The sequence below is a fragment of the Vanacampus margaritifer genome, chromosome 2, assembly GCF_051991255.1.
Source record: "Vanacampus margaritifer isolate UIUO_Vmar chromosome 2, RoL_Vmar_1.0, whole genome shotgun sequence".
In the NCBI taxonomy this organism is placed as follows: Eukaryota; Metazoa; Chordata; class Actinopteri; order Syngnathiformes; family Syngnathidae; genus Vanacampus; species Vanacampus margaritifer.
In genome coordinates, this window is record NC_135433.1 from 31,565,609 (window position 1) to 31,586,444 (window position 20,836).

Here is a 20,836-nt window from a genome sequence, read left to right on the forward strand (position 1 = left end):
CCTACATGTTGTATATTACAGATGAATGTGTACAATAATCATAATTTTCCAAAGTTAAACCAGTATTACATGTTACCCCATCCAACCAAAGCACTTAAATCTTTAATTCTTTTCATTATTGGGGGCACTAAAAAGAGAAATACAACACAAGGAAAAGGTCATATAATTATAGAATATGATGGAGTTTCCCATTTGTCAGCCAGACACACAGGTGGATAACATAATGTACATGTCAGAGCTCGATACACGTCCTCCGAGTGGGGAGGGGTGCCAAAGGGAAGGGAGAGGCAACAGTGATATAGATGCATCAGCCTTTGCGGGGACGAGCGACAGAGAGCAGTAGGGAAAGAACACAGGTGTAATAGATTTCTGGTGTCTATATTTCATGTTGAAAATTGGCTGGTACATCCAAGCGGTTTGATCTATGAGGGCCGTCGTCTTAAGAAAAAACCTTAGTAAATGTGTAATTTCTCCCTTGATGGAACACAGGCGAGAGGCTATTCTTCTTATTCCCTCTCACTCGCTCTTCATGTTCCTTCTTGTTCTCCCTCTCTTTTGGGATGTTTCCATGCCAGACTCCCCTCCCTCCCTTCTTCTCTTCATGCTCGTTGATGTCTCCATTTCATTACCACCCCTCCATCTATCAACCTCTCCAGTTTTTTTTTCTACATTTTTTTTTTAAAGGAGTGATTTTCCCCACTCACAGTTGTAAATGTGGTCACTGGATTAAGTTTAACAACAACATGACTTGTGACCATATTGTAAATAATGCCGTTTTAGGATTTTTTTCTTTTTTTTTTCTGGAGAGCTCAGTATTGTTCATTCGGTAATTTTACCGATTTGACATGGCATCATCATTGCTCTCTCTTTTTATATATATATATATATATATATATATATATATATATATATATATATATATATATATATATATATATATATATATATATATATATATATTTTTTTAAATTGTTTTTAATTTTGTTTCGTTTTAGGATTATAATTGGACAAATCCAGGAATTGCTGTTGCAGTGCTGTAAACACATAGGACACTAAAATGCAATTAAGTAGCAAACAGTACAGCGGAATTTCATTGGCTGTAGGAAAGAACAGGGGTCACACCTTGGTCCTTGGATCTTGGGTCCTTCAGCAATGCAACATGTCAGCAGCAGGATGTCCAATGCAAGACATGTGAAGCTAAAAAACAAAACAGATGAACCAAAAACTTCAAAGAAAAACACTTGTCCAAAATAAAATAAAGAATTGAACCGAAGCGTAAAAGACAGTGGTGTAGTGATCCCTGGAGAAGTGGTTATACTCTAAATTTTACTTACCAGTACTTGTTTTTTTTGCTTCTAGAAAAATATGCTGTTTTAGAAACGGTGGCATGTGAAGGTAAAGCCATAATTTGTAATCAAGCACAATAATAAAATTATCATGAATGGATTAGGAGCACTTTATAATGTACAATTTATTTATTGTGAGGCAAACATGAAACATGTTCTGGGCATTTATTACAGTTTCATTCATCTAACGTTGCAGTCTGGCATAACAGTCTTTGCAAACTAGGCTAATACAATATATACAATTACTGAAACAATCAGTACAACATCAGTGGTTCTCATATCGGGGTACCTGTGGGTACGTGGGATTTTAAAATATATTTAAAAAGTAGCATACATGCAAAAAAACATCTAGATTTTTTTCAGTTTTTGTTTTTATTTTAAGTTAACCAAATTATTTGTTTTGAAAACCAACCTGTACCGTGATCCCAAAGGAAGACACGTTTTGTTGATAATTATTGCACAATTATTTATTTACCATTAACTCTTTGACTGCCAGACGTTTTTAGAAAAGGGATGCCGTCAGTCTAGCCGATTTAAGCATTTTGACTGATCTTTCAAGGTCCACAGAATCTTTCATCAGAAAAAAAAGTTTGTTTCTACCTTATTCCGTTTTTCAGTAATCAACAACAGAAAATGGTTAGTTTCACCCAAATGCTCTGTTTTGAAACAAAAAAACTGAGAAATCAAGCTTTTTGTGAAACAATATTATTTCATGCACTCTAGTGAATTTGAGACCTTTTTTTTTTTCATGAATGATGCCACAAACACCTAAACAGTGCTTTACTTCTGTAAAACACTACCGCCAACAATGAAGAAGTGTTTTTTGATAGCAAAACACGTTTATTTCCATTCAACAGTGTAACAATTTGACAAAACAATTTGGCAAACTATTTACAAATGTGTGCAACCGTGGTACTATTTACAATTGTGTGGATGTTTCAAATACAGTTTTTCTTTTTGTAACACTCCCCTGCGTGCAAGGAGACGCAGCAGGATTTGCACAACAGATTAGTTTCACTGCGATGGCCCCTTAGCGTGCAGACGCTACACTTTCTTGCTGGCTTTTTTTCCGGAAAATAGCAAGTATACTGTATACTGCAGTGTGTGTTTGGCCATGTTGCCATCAAGTCTACTCTCAGGATCATGATACGGTGACGTTACGGTGGTGTTACGTCTGGCTTCTTCATGTCCTTCAGTTCCTATACCGGGTGGTAGATCTATCTTATCCGCTCCATTCATGGTGGCATCGTAGTCCATAACCAGTGTCTTCTCCATGATCAGACTGTACCCACTCCTCCGATGAATATGCATTGGGGCACTCTTCGTCGTCCGATTGAACCTCCGCCTGAGCGTGCTCGGTTGTGCTCCGCGTTTTCCGGCATTAGCATCGCTAGCCGGTGAGGCTTTATGACGTGATCATAGCAGCCGAGTCAACGCTTCCAACTTCGGCGTCAACCTCGGAGTCACCATCCTCATCATTGTCGTCATCAATGTGCTCTTTAGCATTGGTCGATGCTTTTCGTCTTTGAAAAAAATGCTCAGCCGTGAGCTGCTTGCAACCGGTCGCCATTATGGCTTCCTCAGCCATTGTCCCCTCAACACTCTAGCTCCGCCTCACGTCTTCTACTGACGCTTACCCAATCTTGTCCAAAGAGAGTCATCGCTGCCATGTAGGGGCCAAAAATAGGCATTATACTAACTAGATCTGCTTGATACTTTCAGCACAGCTGGCCAAGGCTTTCCTCCACCCGTTTCCAAAAAAAACCAAAAAAACTTGGGGAACGTCTTTTAACGTCTTTGGCGCTCCTCCATAGGTTTTTACTAAACGTCATTTAACGTTTTTGGAAGTAAAAGAGTTAAGATAATTACTTTTTTTTTTTACTTTTTTTTTTTACCGATACGTAGTGGGACTGTGGTCCAAATTAAAACCAGTTCTGAAATTAAAATCAGCCACATGATGGCTTAGCACTGTTTTGTTTTGTTCATCCAAAATGCTTTGCTCTGGTTGGGGGTACGAGGCTAAAAAAAAATATTTCGCAGGGGTACATCACTGAAAATAGGTTGAGAACCACTGCCCTACACTATCGTAATCTAGTTAGTTTAGGGCTAAATTGCTAACGTTAGGACAAAGTTACATTAAATAACATTAGCCTAGCCGAAATGCTTAGTTTAACTATAATGTATTGGCGACAAAATCCTCCTTTGTACAGTGATATTGCTAGTAGTTTAAAACAATGATTTAATTGGAAACAACTTTAAAACTTACCCCGGGATTCAGTCGATGCACATCGCATACGCAGCCGGTGTAATTTGAACAAGCTGATAGAATGGAAACGAATCGGCTCCGCCGTCGGAGCGGAGCAGAGCCGCAACGCACACGCATGCGGTGTAATCGTCGTCCGGCAAAAATAGGCGCAGCTGGTCCGCAGTCGACGCGCAGTGCATATGCGGCTGGTTGAACAAGCTGATAGAATGCACACGAATCGGCTGCGGCGCCGGAGCGGAGATGCAACGCACATGCATGCGGTGTAATCCCGGGGTTAGGCTACCTGTGAATTATGTTTTTATCGTATGTACAGTATGTTCGGATAGCCTACATGCCGTCACTCACTGGAAAGACGTTTATTTATTTCTGCCTTGCTCTCATTTACGATCTTCGCGCAGGAGACGGAGCGACCTGTCTATCAACTGGCGTCGCATTGGCACCCACGCATTCCTCGGCATGAACCGCCCTACTCATTCTCTGATTGGCGCATCAGTCCTCATACCTTTAATGGTGCGCAAAAACTGCGCATCATGAGGATTCAGAAGTGGGTAGACGCAAAATTGAGGATTAAGAAGTGGGGAGATGCAAAACTGACTGAAAAAGAAATGGGTATACCGGCGCATACCCTGGACTGCACCACTGGTAAAAGCATCTGTCTTGGCTGATTAGTGCAGGAAATCGACTATAATGATAAAGGAGAATGGACTATCACCAGAGAGGTGAAGTCACACAATAATCTTCCTTGCAGTTTGGCAAATTATTATTATTATTTTTCTTCAGCAGTAGTTTATCGAAAGTTTTTTTTTTGTTTTGTGGACCGAGGAGAAAAATTTATATTCAAGTTGAACAGGTGTGTCTTGTTAAATACGAGTTCTGTTATACAGTAAGTGCTGAAATAGTTTAATCTTGACTCATTGAAGTAATTGAATCATGTTTTTAAAGTAATAATAGCATCTGACATCATACAAAAGAGCCCCGTATAAAGTATTCCAGCAAAGATTGATGAGTGATAAATGAAGAGAAGCCATCACAAACCAGAACCGGATGAAGTACTGCTGTGATAGTCGGTGGCCAACGTGCGCTAATGATGTGAGATCGGTTGTCTCTATCAGCGGTGGGCTGGGCGGGCCTTTTAATCATGGTCTAAGGGGTGCCGAGCCTCTCTATCATCATTGAACTGTGTCCAAGGCTAATTGTGGCTATATTTCACTGTCCCCGTGGACTGCACATCGCAACGATCTGCTGCTTTGCTGCAGAGTCACACACATACGCGGGAGCACATACACATCCCCGTTCCCAATTTATATTGGCGGTAGAATCTGGTTGGGGAGGTTAGATTACACATGTACAAACATACAAGCAAAGACCAGGACAAAAGAGAATCTCAATGACATTTTCGGAGGGCTGCCATGTTAATAAAAACATTTAGATTGAAAACATTATAGCAAAATCATAGAATCTTTAATGATTTAGCATGAGGTAAAGAAACCGCACAACCACTTATCACCAGATTGATTATCAATTAAATTTGTTATAAATAGTTCCTGGTGACCATTTATTGTATATTAGATTTTTAGCAAAATTGTAGTGTCCCACTTTTTAATTTTGGAAATCTGGTCACCCTAATTGTTTAACAAGATATTTTTTCAAGACGCAAATTTATGACTCTAAAATGCATGGGTGTCAATGACACGGGGCAAAATAAATTTGTTGCCGCATAAGAACCTGAATTGCAAGAGGAATCTGAATTCTGTATTTTGTAATCAACAAAATATAATAATACTACTAACAACAAATACAGATAAATACAATATGTAATAAAAATAAATAATAAAATCTATAAATATAACTATAATAAATATTATTAATATTTATGTTTGGTTTAGTTTGCTCCCAGTAAATGATGGGAGCATTATGACAAAAAGTCATTCGAGAACATTTGCAGAAATCACTGTTCATTATTGTAACACATTTGTGATTGCATTGTCGCTAGGATCAGATATGTGTGTTGTCTAACATATGGGAGTGCCATGCTCAAGGACGTTTGGCAGTTTTCCATCTGCATTGGCCTTAATGGTGCTTTCATCCTTTTAATGAGCAGTTAAATAAAAACGAAAATGTTTCAGGGAAATTGTTACAAGAGAGCTAAGTGAAAAGTAAGCAGGAAATACATTGCCTTCTCTTCAAGCCTGACATTTACAATATATAGTAAAGCATTTGGAGTGGCCGGCCAAAGCACTGCCGTGGCATCAATGTATTTACAGCAATGTGTGTAAATCTGATGGCGTTTATGTGACTATTAGCACTGATGGCTCTCTGTGGTTTCCAGAGAACTTGTCTTCACATACAGTATTCAATTGTAGCTCCCTCTCCTTGTGTGAAGTGCACAGTGTGCAAAATTAAACCTGCCCACAACATTTAGCACGTGTTTAAGTCATCCCCATTTATGGCTTGTATTAGTGAGCGTCTAACATGTTTTCCTGCCTAGATTAATACATTTCCTGCTTATAATTTGTATTCCACAAAGGCCTTACATTTTTGGTTGGTCTAGCTTCAAAAACAAACAAAACAATGATGACAGGAAGTATTTTTCAAAGCAAGTATTTCCTTGCCGGCATACCCTGAAGAGTCTGGTCATCTTCACGTGTGATCTTCTGAATTTTTAACCGGTGGTGGAAAACAGTCTTTCTGTGTATGGGGAGCTGTGTTGAGATTATGGGAGCACTCCACACACAATACCACCAAATCTGTTAAATGCCGGATTCTTTTATCTTTATGTGTGGGGTCTGCCAAAGATGATACATCTCTTAAGATTTGAAAAATCCTTATATGTGTAGAAGTGATAATGTGGATATAACAATATTAATCAGATAATGTTGATACATTTTCTTGACTTTTCTTCACAATTTCCAACTTTTTGTAACCAACAATTATGTCCTTTCGCATATGGCCTTTTAAGCAAGTAGTCCTGAAGTGAGACCAGGGGCAATATTGACTCACTACCAACAGAAGGGTTTTATGAAATCAAATGAAAATATGTGTTGCATCAGTTTCCGAGTCCCTTATAGGAAGGATTCTGTGTGGAGAAGAATAGAGACGATGCTTCCTTCCCATCAACCACCTCATTAGTCCCTCTCAGCCATAAAGCTGTCCCATCAGGCCAGACTGTCATAACTCACTTTACAGCATTGATTTTAATCACGGCAAATGTAAACATATGTATTATCAACATCAATGCACAAAATAATGCTGTAATGTGCAATTACCGAATGGCATTGATTTTTCTTCCTTTTTCCTTTTCGTGCCCCCCACCCCAGACTTCTCTTCTCCCCACTTCAATGTAATCATGCCATCATCCTACTTTGAAATGATTTAATAAAGCTTCTATTATAAATATATACAGCAGGTAGCCTGGCACTGGCTGAATATTACACAGAGGATTTTCATAAATTTCAGTATTGCATTGGGAGTGACCGTGTTTAGCCTGAAGGGAAAACAGGACAAAATAGGACAGCCATTGTTCGATACAGAGATGCTCAAATATAATTAGAATGTCACTTCACCTTTTCAAGTTTTCTAGTCTCCATATGAAAGTAAAGAAACAACCCTGACATTTTTGTGATGTTATGAATATTTTGTCAGATGAATGGTAGGAGGTAGTAGTTACTTGAGTCCCACACACACATACACGACTGACAAAAAAACAAATATATAAATACAGTTCCATCCATCCACCATTTCATATACTCACATAAAAATAATAATAATAATACTAATTATAATGTAAAAGAAGAAAGGAAAAATTTAAATAATGAAATTTAAACAATGAAAATGAGAGATCGTTTTTAAATTATATTAAATTGTGGTTCAATAAAATTATTTTAAAAAACAGCCTGAACAAAAATGATGGTATCCTTAGAAAAGATTAAAAATAATTTGACCATGCAGACATGTTCATTCTAGGTTTGTCCTCTGATTAGCATCACAGGTGCCACCAAACTTGTAATCAGTCATTCAGCCTATTGAAAAGGTGGCAAATAATTGCAATGCTATCTGGTGACATGGTCTGTGTCCAAATTCACAAGGCCTCCGAAGGCCGAATTTGACGCGCACAGACTGACACATGAAGGGAGTGTCGGTCAATGCGCTACCGACAAGCAGCATTGACAATCCATTCATATGTAAGTCCGTGCATGCTGTCGAGTCACAGGCAGGAGGAAGCGAAGGCAAGAGTTGTTGAAAAACTACAAGAAGAAAATGACAGACAAGCACGTTAAAGGGAAAGGCGAAAATACAATTTCCAAGCAGCTTGATGTTTCTCTGACTTCTGTTGCACATATTCAGAAATTTAAGCTCCACGGGATGTAGTCAACTGGTCTGCTCGCGGCTGCATGAGGAAAATTGATGACAAACTGAAGAGGCAGATAATACAAGCAGTAACAAAACAGCCCAGAACAACCTCCAAAGAAATTCAAGGTAAACTCCAAGATGATTCATCGTATTTTTCTTTTTTCTTCAAAAGTTGACTTGACTTGAGTCCTACTTGGAGAGGGGGCTTGTGATGACCACTGAAGATGAAAAATATATTTAAAGTGTATTCTGTAGTAATGTGTACCGAAGTTGGCTAGTGAAATGTACCTCATTATATTACAACAGTACTACAACCAACTGCAATCCTCTGAAATTTCACATGCAATTACTGGCACACTTCTTTGCACTTTATCTTGTCAAAGGTCTAAAATGCCAAAATTGCTGAAAATGCTGGAATGCCCCCTTTTACTCTGTGACAAGAACATTACAGTCGTGGTTCCCATTCCAACTGCGGTAAAACTGGGACTGCCAAACAGCGTAGACAGACGAAAGAACAGAAGTGACCAATAACAGACAGAGAAAGAGAGTCTCAGGAGTGATGCATGAATGAAACAGAATATGGAATGTATCTAATGGAATTCAATAACAGCAACAAGGTGGGAGGGGAGGTTAAGAAAAGCACAAAAATGAGAAAGAGCTGAATTGTTTTTATGGGGGAAAATATGTCTTACTGTTCCCGTCGAGCTGCTCTGCGTTAAGGGAATGACGATGTTAGCTGAATAAATGATTAACTACATCACAGATGCAGTTTTTATATGACCAATACATCTCTGCCTGGCTCACAGCACAATCCCGCACTTATGGAATGCGCCTAATCCATAACCATAACGCGGGTATGGCAGCATGGACGTATATATCCGGACATTTGCTCTGAATGATAATGCTCATTGCAGCTCACATATCACTGGCTCTACTATCTAATACCTGGCAAAGTAAGAATTACTTCAAAAAGGGGGAAAGGGGGCGGGGGGGTATTAGTATTTTCATCTTCTCATCATAAATTACAACCTTGTTAATTTTTAATTCATGCACATGGCAAGAGCAGTAAAAGTGTACAAACTAATTAAATATGCAATGAAAAATGGCTTTTCTCGTTTACACTCACCATGCTTTGTTCTCTTGCTTCCGTTCGGAACCGTTCTAATGAGGACAAAGTGCTCCCTAGTTGAGCCGCAATGGCTCCGGAGGCTCACTCTGACAACAACTAAAATGGCTGAATGGAAATGAGAGGGGCAGGAGAGGTCAGTCACTCACATCTATTCTCATATTATTGCACACGCATGCACACGTGCACAAATGACGAGTGCACATTGAGGTGTCATCGAAGCATAACGGTGGCAGCCACCATCTTTCTTGCCATCCCTCTCCCTAACATTAGCGTTTGAATCTACCTCTCTCTCTGTCTCTGACACGCGCTCAACCCCTCACTGTCTCATCTCTTAATATTATCATGTGAATTGCCAGCAGGTGACAAGGGTGTTGAACGAGAGGTCAAATTGGGGAAATGTATTAGGGAAAGTGAAATAACTGACCTCTAACCTTATTAGCATATACCCGGGTAAAGGCAGGCAAATATTAATTTATGTATTCACTGTTCTATTTATTTTGCTATTACATAATGATGATAAGACAAGCATCACATTACGATCAGAAGAACATATAGCATTTGGATTATAGGAATATACATTGTATGTATTGCAATATGTTTATTGTCAGAGAAGTAATTAAATGGTTAGACGGTTTAAGAAAACTGCTTTCCATTATTTTAGACCTGTCGTTAATTCATTAATTCAGACTACATATGCATTTGTTTTTGATAATTAAAAAAAAATATAAAACCGCATTAAGTGTGGATGACAGTTTATGCGCACAAATGTATTCATACAAGTCTTTTGAAGAATGACCACAATGTAGATTTTTGTTTCTTTTATGGAAAGTAAAAAAATAAAAAAAATAAAAAATAAGCTCCACTAATGAAAATAAAGACATAGGCATTTTAGTTTTGACTAATTTTGCAATCAAATGCCACCGGACCAGATATAGGGTGTGTTTGAGCCACAGCAAGTGTTCCACAAAAAAAGAGGTTCAAGAATCCAAAAAAGTAGTGACAGACCAGTATTTTGTTCTTTTTTTTTCTGGGGTCAATAATGATTCTGATTATTAGTAGTCCAAGAGGCCAATAACTGCTACAGACGCTCCCCTACTTACGAACATTCGAGTTACGAACAACGGTACATACGAACATGTCTGCGCGTACAGTATGTCGAAAAATGTTCGGAAAGAGATGCTGTAAGTTAGATTTTGTATTGCGCGTAGTGCTTCTTTCCGCCGCTAATACCGACGATTGGCGCTGTGAGAGCTCATTGGAGGCTCAGCAACGTGTCGAGGAGGAGGAGGAAGAAACGCCGGTCCCCATGAAGCAGGAAATAACTTTTGAAGCCGATTCCAGCGACGACGAAGAATCTCTCATGATATAAAATCCTCCTCTTCCTCCTCCTCCATCATCTCCTTAAGCATCGAGTACATCTTCCAAAAGTAAGTTAAACTTCATTTTATTTATCTTATTACCTACATGTACATACTGTGTGTGTGTCTCTCGCTCTCTCTCTCTAACATACGTAGTACAGTACAGTACTGTACGTATTCTCTCCATTTTATTAAAAGTTTTTTTCAGTACAAACCAATGCAGGTTACTTGTACAAGCCTTAAACATACTTATATAAACCTTCAATATACTTATATAGGCTTTAAACATAAATTATAATACAAAATATAGCACTGAAGCAACTTACGAACAAATTCACCTTACGAACGATCGTCCGGAACGTAACTCGTTCGTAAGGTGGGGAGCGTCTGTATTTGGAGCCGACATTTCTTGGCCTCAAAATTTTGAGTAATACAAATTCCCAACACTTTACGTTGTTGAAATGCCTTTAAGGACATGTTTATTAGCAACGTGATTATTATTATTTCTTTATTTCACAAAATAGTCATATTTGTTTTAAAAAAAAACTGACAAGAAGTGCTGCAGAGCTTGTAGGCTAAACAGCATGTCCTATAAAGTTAAATGAAAATGTCAACAAATAAATAGTTTCCAAAGGTTTCCTACAGTAAATGAAGTTTTCACAAAATTTCAGTGTAATTGAAATTCACTTATCACTAATTATCATTACAAAAAATGCATCCATAACCCAACTACTAGGTCATCTGGGTGAGGTGCCAGCAGGGAACTTACCATGACCCACTTTGGGCTTTTTGATGATTCTGACCAGGCTATTTCAAAATAAAATACCACCCACGGGTAAAAATAACCCAGTTTCTAAATTGATCGGCCATTGGATTTTTAAAAGTGGCCAATGCTGATATGTATCAAACTGCAGACGATCTCCCCTGATAAGCGGCATTGCCAATAATCGGCCTATCACTACAAACAAGTACAACTAATCCAATCTTTATTAATAACAGTTCAGAACATGAATGGTTCTTCAGAATGTGACTTAGACTGGTAACTCGGTCCTCTCTCTCATCTCCTTGCTGTTGTAGTTGAGGAATGACAACTGATTACTTGGGCACTGCAAGTTTCTCTGCGAATTTAAGACATGGCGGATGTCCCTTTGCTGAAAACAAAACAAAAAAGTCCTGTCTCTTGCTTTTCTTAAAATTGGCACTTCTGGTCATGAACCTTTCTCGTCATGGCAGGTTTTAAAAAAGACACGACTGGGAGTGGGCGATAGGATGTCTTTGTCTTCCATTTGGTGTCACTTCAGAATTACGTTTCGCTGAAAGCTGTCATAAAGCTGAGCTACAAGTATGGGAGACAATAAGTGACTTCTAAAAAACAGACGCACACACACAGTGCGTCACAAAACATGGGGGCTTCACTAATATTAAACTTTGATGCCAAATAGCGGGCTGCAAAATATCCTGTGGGTCGCAAATGGCCCTCGGACCGCAAGTTTGAGATACTTGATATACTGTATATGGACTCCCACCACTTTATTGGACAATACAAGAGTTCTAAAAATTCTGCGTTACAAATATAGTAATAACATCCATCCATTATCTGAACCACTTTTTTTTTTGTAACACTGTCAGAGTGATCAAACAATATATATAATTATTATTGTGGTTCGAGTAGCCTATACATTGGTGTCAAAATGTGCTTTGTTATTCTGCAAGCTGTTTGTAATACTACAGAAATGATCACCGGTGATACTTCAAAAAAAAAAAATCTGGAAACATGCACAATATTAAAAACACCTCTTGGATTAATGAATGGAGTTGTATAATAAGTAACAGAAATCGAGACGAAGATGAAGGGTGTGGCTTCATGTGGGCTGCCATTTATCATTAGCTATCCAAAGCTACTGGACCAAACTGATCAACAAGAGAACAAATCAACGTTTTGATCAGCAAAGACTATTGGGAAGATGAACTTTTGCATCAATCAACAACTTTTGCATCAATCAACAACTTGATGATCCACACAACTAGATATGTGATGAATTACCACTTTAATTATCTGCGTCCTATTGCATTCTGGGAACTGGAATTAATAAGCTTCGCCTTCATCCCGTCAGCCTTTTTTCTTTTCGGGTATAATTGTATGTGCAAAGTGAATGTTGTAAATTGTCTCTATGATTGTCCGAAAGGAAAAATGAACAAATAAAAACAAACAAAACAAGTCACTGCAAAGTACAACCTCGATCAACTAGAGCATTATTATCTTTGCAAAAGCAACAATACTGGATCTCATTATGATGTCCACATGATCAAGATAACCAAATGTTGTTGTTTGTGATGTCATGTTTAGTGTTATAGCCATACCACTCTACCTCAGCCTACTTTTGTAAAAAAAATTGACATCTTGTATAGACTAAATTATAACTAGTTTCTGTTAGAAAATAATTAAATCATGCTACGACTAGTTAAAAATCATTTGTATTTAATTAAATTTAATATATTGTCTCGAATGGCATTTTCATACAGCAAAATGTATTGCACATGAACATCTATGGATTTATCAGGCAAAAAAATGGCACTACCCTTAAATAATTCAGATTGTCAAAAACACATAGAAAACCAAGAAAACACTTTTAAACGGTCTTGTAATGGATATCTTATGGTTGCAAAATGGTCCGTTTTGAGTCACCGTGTCTGTAGTTCCGTTGCTTTTTGTCTTTGACTCCTCGTTCCCTCAAAGCAGTGCCAAGTGAGCGATGGCGAAATCATAGAGCCATCAAAGCTCACCGGCTGGAGGAAATCTCTTCATTTGCCGCGTGCAAGCTTGACACCTGAGCTCCAGGCTCCTGCATGTTCTACTCCCTTTGCTGGGCCGCGCGTGTGTGTGTGTGTGAGTGTGTGCGTGTGACTGATAGTCAGCTATCCCAGCTTCCCAGCAGGTCTGTCGTTAAATTGTCTCTGTGTGTTTTACAAGTGTGTGTGTGTTGGGGGCTGCGCGGCACATGAGGGCGACGGGCCTGCGCCCCATCCATCAGTGTTAAGATGGCATATTACTGTTAATGAATGATATTTGTGTTCAGTGTGTATGTCAGAAGGGAGGACCAGTGTGGCAAAACAAGCCCTCCCCAATCACCTCTCCTCCAGCCTTCTCATTTCCGTTGTCATTTGCTCCCATTTTGCATTTCAGGAAGTTATTCCAGCTGAGACTCAAAAGGAATATAAACATTGAAATAATACTAGGTTCTTTTTTAGTGTCATATTAATGATGTAAACATTGACTGCAAGAGTATATATATATATTTTTTCTATTTCATTTTCTTGGTTAGATGAATGGAAGGTGCACTGCAAATAATGACCTAGGAAGTATTCTCATTGCCTCAAATTCATGCAGCAACTTTTCACAAGAAACTACATACATTTACCAAATATATAAAAAAAGAGGCATCTTTTAAATGTATCATTATTCAACCTTGATGAGAGTAATGCACACCTATTCAACTAAATGCATTTTCTTCTCCAACAGATTATTGTACAGTGTATTGACAAGGGGATGTATTACTTTTTAATTGCTTGAATGCAAAAAGTTGAGTTTCTGGAAAGCCTGCCCACCCATTAATTGTGAAATTAAACTACCCATTAAATCTTTTGTTATCTACATAGTTCTAAAAATATGAGCAAGTCATCAGAAATTACTGCTCCCAGACCATCTCTCTGCCTATGACTTGTAGGGTAGGCTGGGCGAAGATCATAAGTATTAGTACAAATAAGTATATGTTGTGTGATATACGAAGGGCTGTCTCCACAAGTAACAATCATTAGATTTGTATTTTTTCTACCACAGAGCGAAATTATACTTTATTTCATTTTAAAAATATATTGTTTAGTATTTATATATTTATTTATTTTTTGTTCTGATTTACAGCTCATATTAATCCACCACTCACAATTTCTTATGAGGTTGAGTGCTGATGGTAGCAGATGTTGTGTGGTTTCAAGAGGGACTTGTTAAGAAAGCTTATCGACACTATAACAAAAACAAGCTTGTGAAAGTTACACACGTTTCTCCATTATGTTGAACCTTTGAACGTTACTTCACTGTCCACAACGTCCATTCATCAGTCACTTCATAAACACGAAATAATGCTGCTGACTCCACAACGTTTCTGTAATATAAAGTGTGGAGACATGTTTCTTAGTGAGCGTCTGCCTGGCTGGCTGACAATTCACTGTCACACAAGCCCCCAGCAGATGTCACTCATTCATTAGTAAATGATGTGTGGTCCAGCAAGTCCAACATGATCACATTTCTATCACAGAGAAAAGCAGGAAAACAACAGATGAGGTGAGGAAATCCTAAACGGGTCTTGTTGTTTCCTCACGTTTAAACTTGTGTCATTGTCTGCAATTAACACATTTTTATGTGCTTCATGTATTGATAGCACCGAAGATTTATGATGTTGCAACCAGTCTGGAAACTCTAGTGTTCATGTCCTGTTCTGACGTGACCATCGGGAAAACACTTCATAAATCTGTCAAATGGGAAGCTGACACAAGTGTGAGGTCTTGCTGTTTCCTGGAAGTTTATTAGTGTCAGGTAATTTGTGCTGCGCCCACATTTCATGCATTTTTACTGTACTTGTCCTTCCTTTGATTAACAAACGTAACTGAAACATCATTGACACATCTTATGAATAAATCATTAGTACATATACAAAAAAAAAACACCTCGTTGTTCTGCTCCTATTTACTGAATTTATCAAATAAAAACAAGGGCTGTTTCCTCCCATGGAACAATTGAGAGAATAGTTACACCCTGGACTCTTTTGGTGTGTAACCTTATAGCCGTTTCTACAAAAAAATAAAATAATAATAATAATTAATTTAAAAAATGAGTAATAATAATAAAAAAATCATAATTAAAGTACATGCATATGGGGCAAATGATTTGGGGAATTTCCTGTTGGACATTTGCTTGCGTAATCGTTAGGCTTGCATCCACATGCTTTAGAGGGCAGGAAGTAGCAGAGTCAGAAACAGGAAGCAGGAAGTTATCAGCAAGGATGATCTGAAAACATTGGGCTGCGGAGTACATCAAGAGAATAACAACAGACTCACATTGCAGCTGGCTTTATGTGTGTGTGTGTGTGTGTGTGTGTGTATACAGTTGCCTATTGTCAGAAATGCTTTATAGTGGGAAATTTAGACACGTGACCTCATCTCTTTTCTGATGCTCAAGATTTCAGTATGTTTAATGCAATAAGGGGACATCCACTTGCCATGAAACTTTGTGTAGAGGTGATAAACAAAAAAAACATATATTGGTGATAATGCAGATAAATTTATTCAAACTTTTGTCTAGTGCGTGAAACTGGACGTTCACTGGATAAATGCTGGGCTTTATCCCACTCTGCATCTTTGTAAATCCACAACGCTCGGCTTCTGCATGATGATTGGATGATCTGTCAGAGGCGGAATCCCCCTTTGGTTGACAGTGAAATAAGCGAATCAGCGATCTTCAAGTATAATTATCCACCCTAACATTTTCAAAGTTTTTCATTGTATTGTTCTGAGCTGACCAGAGACTACCAATCCCCAGCATTTTTGTCTTTGTAAAAACAAAAAAACAATTAGTATTGTGTTTGTCCACTCTCTTCTGTTAGCCTACTCTGTGGATGGGGAAATTAACATACCAATTAACATATAAATAAACAAACATATTTACATACAGTATGTAGGCTGGGGAAAAAATGAGCTTCCCCTTCTTGAATGGCCAGCAGCTGTACCATCAGCACTGTGTATAGCGGGTTTGGGGCACTGCTGACCTCAACGGGGTCATTTTGAGTCAGTCAGAAAAATGCTTCAAAAGCCTCCTCAATTCCATCAACACAATTTCAAATGAAGAACGAGAGTCTGAGGACTATTTCTGGGGTTGAGATCGCCAAGGTTGCTATAAAAAGTTCCTTGGTGGCAGGTGGCAGTGAGGGTTTGCCTTTCTTCGGTTCTGTTAATGGAAATAATTCGCATTCAATTGATTTTTAGTCTGAAAAATCAATTGCTTACATATCTTCAAGTAACTATCGGCATCTATTTATTCATGTGCTTCCTTTATTTTGAATGATACCTGTTGGTCCAGTCGTTTTCAGGAAGCGATATGATAACTGAGGGTGCAGGTGTTTGAGCAGTCACGCAGGGGTAAAAGTTCAACACAGTTTCACTCACACACACAAAATGTAGGCGCAGACTTCTGTCTCTAATACCTTCCTCTTCCTATTCTGGCAAACACACACACACACACAGGCCTAAAAGGCTGCGGGATGTTCTCACTTTCCTAAAATAGAGCTCCATCAAGCAGGTGTTTCCCCTGACGGAGAGATGGGAAAGCGGGGTCAGACTGAACTAGCAGTGTGTGTGTGTGTGTGTGTGTGTGTGGGTGTGGGTGGGTGTTGCCAGACGTCTTGTATCCTCAAAGGCCTGTTGTCCTGTTGTTTAGCCGTACCTTTTATGGCCGAAATTTCTGGGACATGTACTGTTTGATATGTACAACATTGAAACCTGTACTATTGCATTTTGTGACGCTTAAAAAAAAAAACACATCAGAAGCTGGTTGAATAAGTTTGCACCATATTCTCCACAAAAGCATGGTAATGTAGGCTGCTTGTCTTGTACATCATTCTCTCTAAAAATGTATTTAATGGATGCAGTTTGAAGAAAATGAATCAGCTTTTCAATCAAGATGATTTCAGGAGCAACACCTTCATTTTTAACGGACTCGTATAAGGACGGGACACCAAAATCGATCAAACCCAGACCTTGAGAATGGATGTCATAGTGGCTAGTCCTTCACTCTCCTTCCATCTCTCTTCTCGCTCCTCATCCATCCCTCCATCCATCCCCTCTAATCCTGGCGGTGTTAATTGAAAGTCAGGAGAGGGCACTCTTGTGGTTTCATTATTAATTTAACACTCAGGGTAACTTAAAGTGCAATTTTCACCCACATGTGCAACAGAAAAATCAATGGCCACAACAGCCGTGAGCATCAAGGTTGATTACTGATGCACCAGAAGAAATGGACTACTTGAAGAAGGAAGATTCGTGTGAGTATGTGTTGGATGGGTGTGTCATGCAAAGAGATTAATTGTGTCATTAGGTCACCACAAAAGGGAACAAAACTAAACGTGTACTGCGTGTGTCTTTCGATCAATATTGTTAAAATCATGCGAAAACATACAACGCAAAAATACAGTGTATGGGTGTGTGTGCCATTCTCAATGTTCAATTGGCCGTATACAGCCCATATTACCTCTAGCTGTGCACTGATTGGCCCATGTGCTTGAAGATTAAATGGGGGAAATAAAGGTATATTGCTCAGTAATGCAATCTGTCCCGCCAGTTGAGAGATGAGCAGCCTGCCCTTTGCGTAGAGCGGACTCGCCAATGATTTAGAGCAAGCAGATGGAAAATTCTAATATGTTAGCCTAACCCTGAACGGCTAAGAGCTAATTTATTTGAAACTCCCTGCAGGAATTACGCTTCCCTTCACATACACTCCTCTCTTTTGCTGTCACCCGGTTACTCTCTCTTTCTTTTTTTCAGTCACATGGACAGCCACATGCATTCTTCATTTAGTTCTGAAACACAAAGGAGAAGATGCAAAATTGTATTTAAATTTAATTTAATGAATAACACACATTATCTTTGCATTGAAAATAATCCAAAATCGAGGGGGTATTATACATGGGTTTACGGAAAAGTTTGGAAATTCGTCCCATTGAAGGTTTTGCCCACCTCTGCAAACTTACATATAATAACGTGGTTGTTTTCACACAATTCCCCCACAAAACTGAGCAGCAATTACTTAATATGGGCCACAAATGTGTTTTACATTACTGGTTTAATTCCTTGTTTAACATCCAAGCCTCATCTACAGTAGAGGTCTATGTTTATAAAATGTCTGTTTATTTACTTCTACTAATTAATTTGATTTATATAGCACCTTTCAAGACACCCACAAATGTGTTATAGTGTCCAGTGTCCGTACCGCGGTGAACCACGGATGCAGGACGCCATTCACTGCCACGGGCCTGATGACAGTCCCCTGTGGGAGCCTCAGTGGCCACAGCGGGACTACGAGGATTTCCACGGAAGGAAGCATCTGATAGCTAAGTGCTAGGAGCTGCATGGATGTTCATGGCAACATCATAATCAAAGTTTGGAATGGAGCCATCAAGGCGTCGGGACAGGTTCTATCTTTTGGCCACTGTATGGTCCTGGTTAAAGTAAGCCATTTCATTCCAAACTCTGACCAAAAACTTTCAATTCAGAAGTCAGAATCATTGAAATGATTGATGCACATTATCGTCTTTTCACTACGGCCTTCCAAATTTGTTTTAGTTTGCTTACCGGTAATTCTTAAAATGTTGTGTGAAACTAGCCAAGCAAAAGAAAGTAGGAAACACAGCAAACGTGCTGGCCTTGTTGTACTACTGACTTATAAGTTTTCAACGTTAATGTGGTCAGGAAAACCCTCAAAACAAGTCTAAAATTACTACTGCATCTGTTTTGGGGCCATTTTTTTGTCCTGCAGACGTAAATATTACCTTCAGAAATGCCAATATTCATAGCATGAATAGCTGCTAATATATAAAGACAAAAAAAAGTTATAACAATCAGGTCTTGGTGTCCGGCACAACATTCAAAACTAAAGATTGAGGAAGCTGAGGACAGCAGCCAACCAGGGACGAGAGCGAAACCAGCCCACCAATCAGGAGCGATTTTGCATATGCAGACAAGAAACAGGACTCAAACTACTAACACGGCCGCAGAAACGGTCCGCCAATCAGGAGTGGGCATTCACACAGCAAAATTTGCATGAGCCAGTAATCGTAGCTTGCCTCCTCGGCTTGGCTGGAAGGAAAACGTCCCGGACAGACCAAAGCAAATCCTTTGGGCTATACCTTTGACTAGAATAACAAATGACCAATAGTATACATATTCCACACTGAGTCACCAGTCAGGAATGTTAATTATTAATATTGTTGTTGTAAAAAGATAGACTGCACAAAGTTGTGTTATGACAAAGCTCACTGTGATTTTGAGTGAGTGTTGGGAATTTTTTTCATGTCAAACAAATCAATAATACCAGCCCTCATAGTATATATATATATATATATATATATATATATATATATATATAGGGGTGTAGCAAAAATAAAGCAAAAATAAAGATTTAAACCGGAAATACGGTTTTGAGTTAAACGATGTGAGTGCGCCGACACATGGACTAATGGCTCGACTTAGCCCGGGAGACCTGTTTGTTTGTGCGTGTGTGAAAAAAAAAGTCATGCGAGACTTGTCACAGTTATGTGAAGTCAGATAGCGCTGCGCGGAGCTTTTAGTTAGGGCGGAAGTTGAATGGAGACGCAGTCACGCGGACACGATTCACAACATGCTCCGGCAAGTTTAATGTACAAATGAAATGCTGGATAAAATTTCGCCATGTACTAAGACTGTCAACCTGCGCTCATACACACCGTGAGGACGAGAGATATACAGACGCTCCCCTACTTACGAACATTCGAGTTACGAACAACGGTACACACGAACATGTCTGCGCGCATGCGCGCATGTCAAAAAATGTTCGGAAAGAGATGCTGTAAGTTCGATTTTTTATTGCGCACCTTTTTCCGAGTACTGTAGTGCTTCTTTCCGCCGCTAATACCGACGCTTGGCGCTGTGAGAGCTCACCCAGGCTCAGCAATGTGTCGAGGAGGAGGAGGAAGAAACGCCTGTCCCCATGAAGAAGCCATCGCACTCTTCGAGCAGCAAGACCCAAATATTGAACGTTGCACAAAGGTTGCAAATCAGTTGAATGATGCCATACAGTGCTACCGCATCATTTATGATGAAAAAAGAAGAAAACTGTGCAATCGTCGTTAGATCGCTTCTTTCGGCCAGTTTCTAGTAAATCCTCCAAGGAAGATACTCATCAACCCTCATCTTCTTCTCCGCGACCCTCAACTTCTTCCTACATTGAAGTTACGGAGGAGGAAGTAACTTTTGAAGCCCATTCCAGCGACGACAAAGAACCTCTCATGATATAAAATCCTCCTCTTCCTCCTCCTCCTCTCCTTAAGCATCGAGCACATCTTCCAAAAGTAAGTTAAACTTCATTTTATTTATCTTATTACGTACATGTACATACTGTGTGTGTCTCTCGCTCTCTCTCTCTAACATACGTAGTACAGTACTGTACGTATTCTCTTTAAACATAAATTATAATACAAAATATAGCACTGAAGCAACTTACGAACAAATTCACCTTACGAACGATCGCTCGGAACGTAACTCGTTCGTAAGTTGGGGAGCGTCTGTATGTATATGGTTGATGAGC

At 39.0% G+C, this 20,836-nt stretch overlaps 1 long non-coding RNA gene across 1 annotated transcript; it reads right to left on the reverse strand.

The window, feature by feature from the left end:
• Positions 1-960: 960 nt before the first annotated feature.
• On the reverse strand, positions 961-13,276 carry LOC144042851 (uncharacterized). Its single transcript, XR_013290994.1, has 3 exons — positions 13,136-13,276; positions 1,123-1,197; positions 961-1,034 (listed from the first exon to the last, which is right to left on the reverse strand). It is a non-coding gene; the product is annotated as an uncharacterized LOC144042851 (long non-coding RNA).
• Between the last annotated feature and the right edge of the window lie 7,560 nt (positions 13,277-20,836).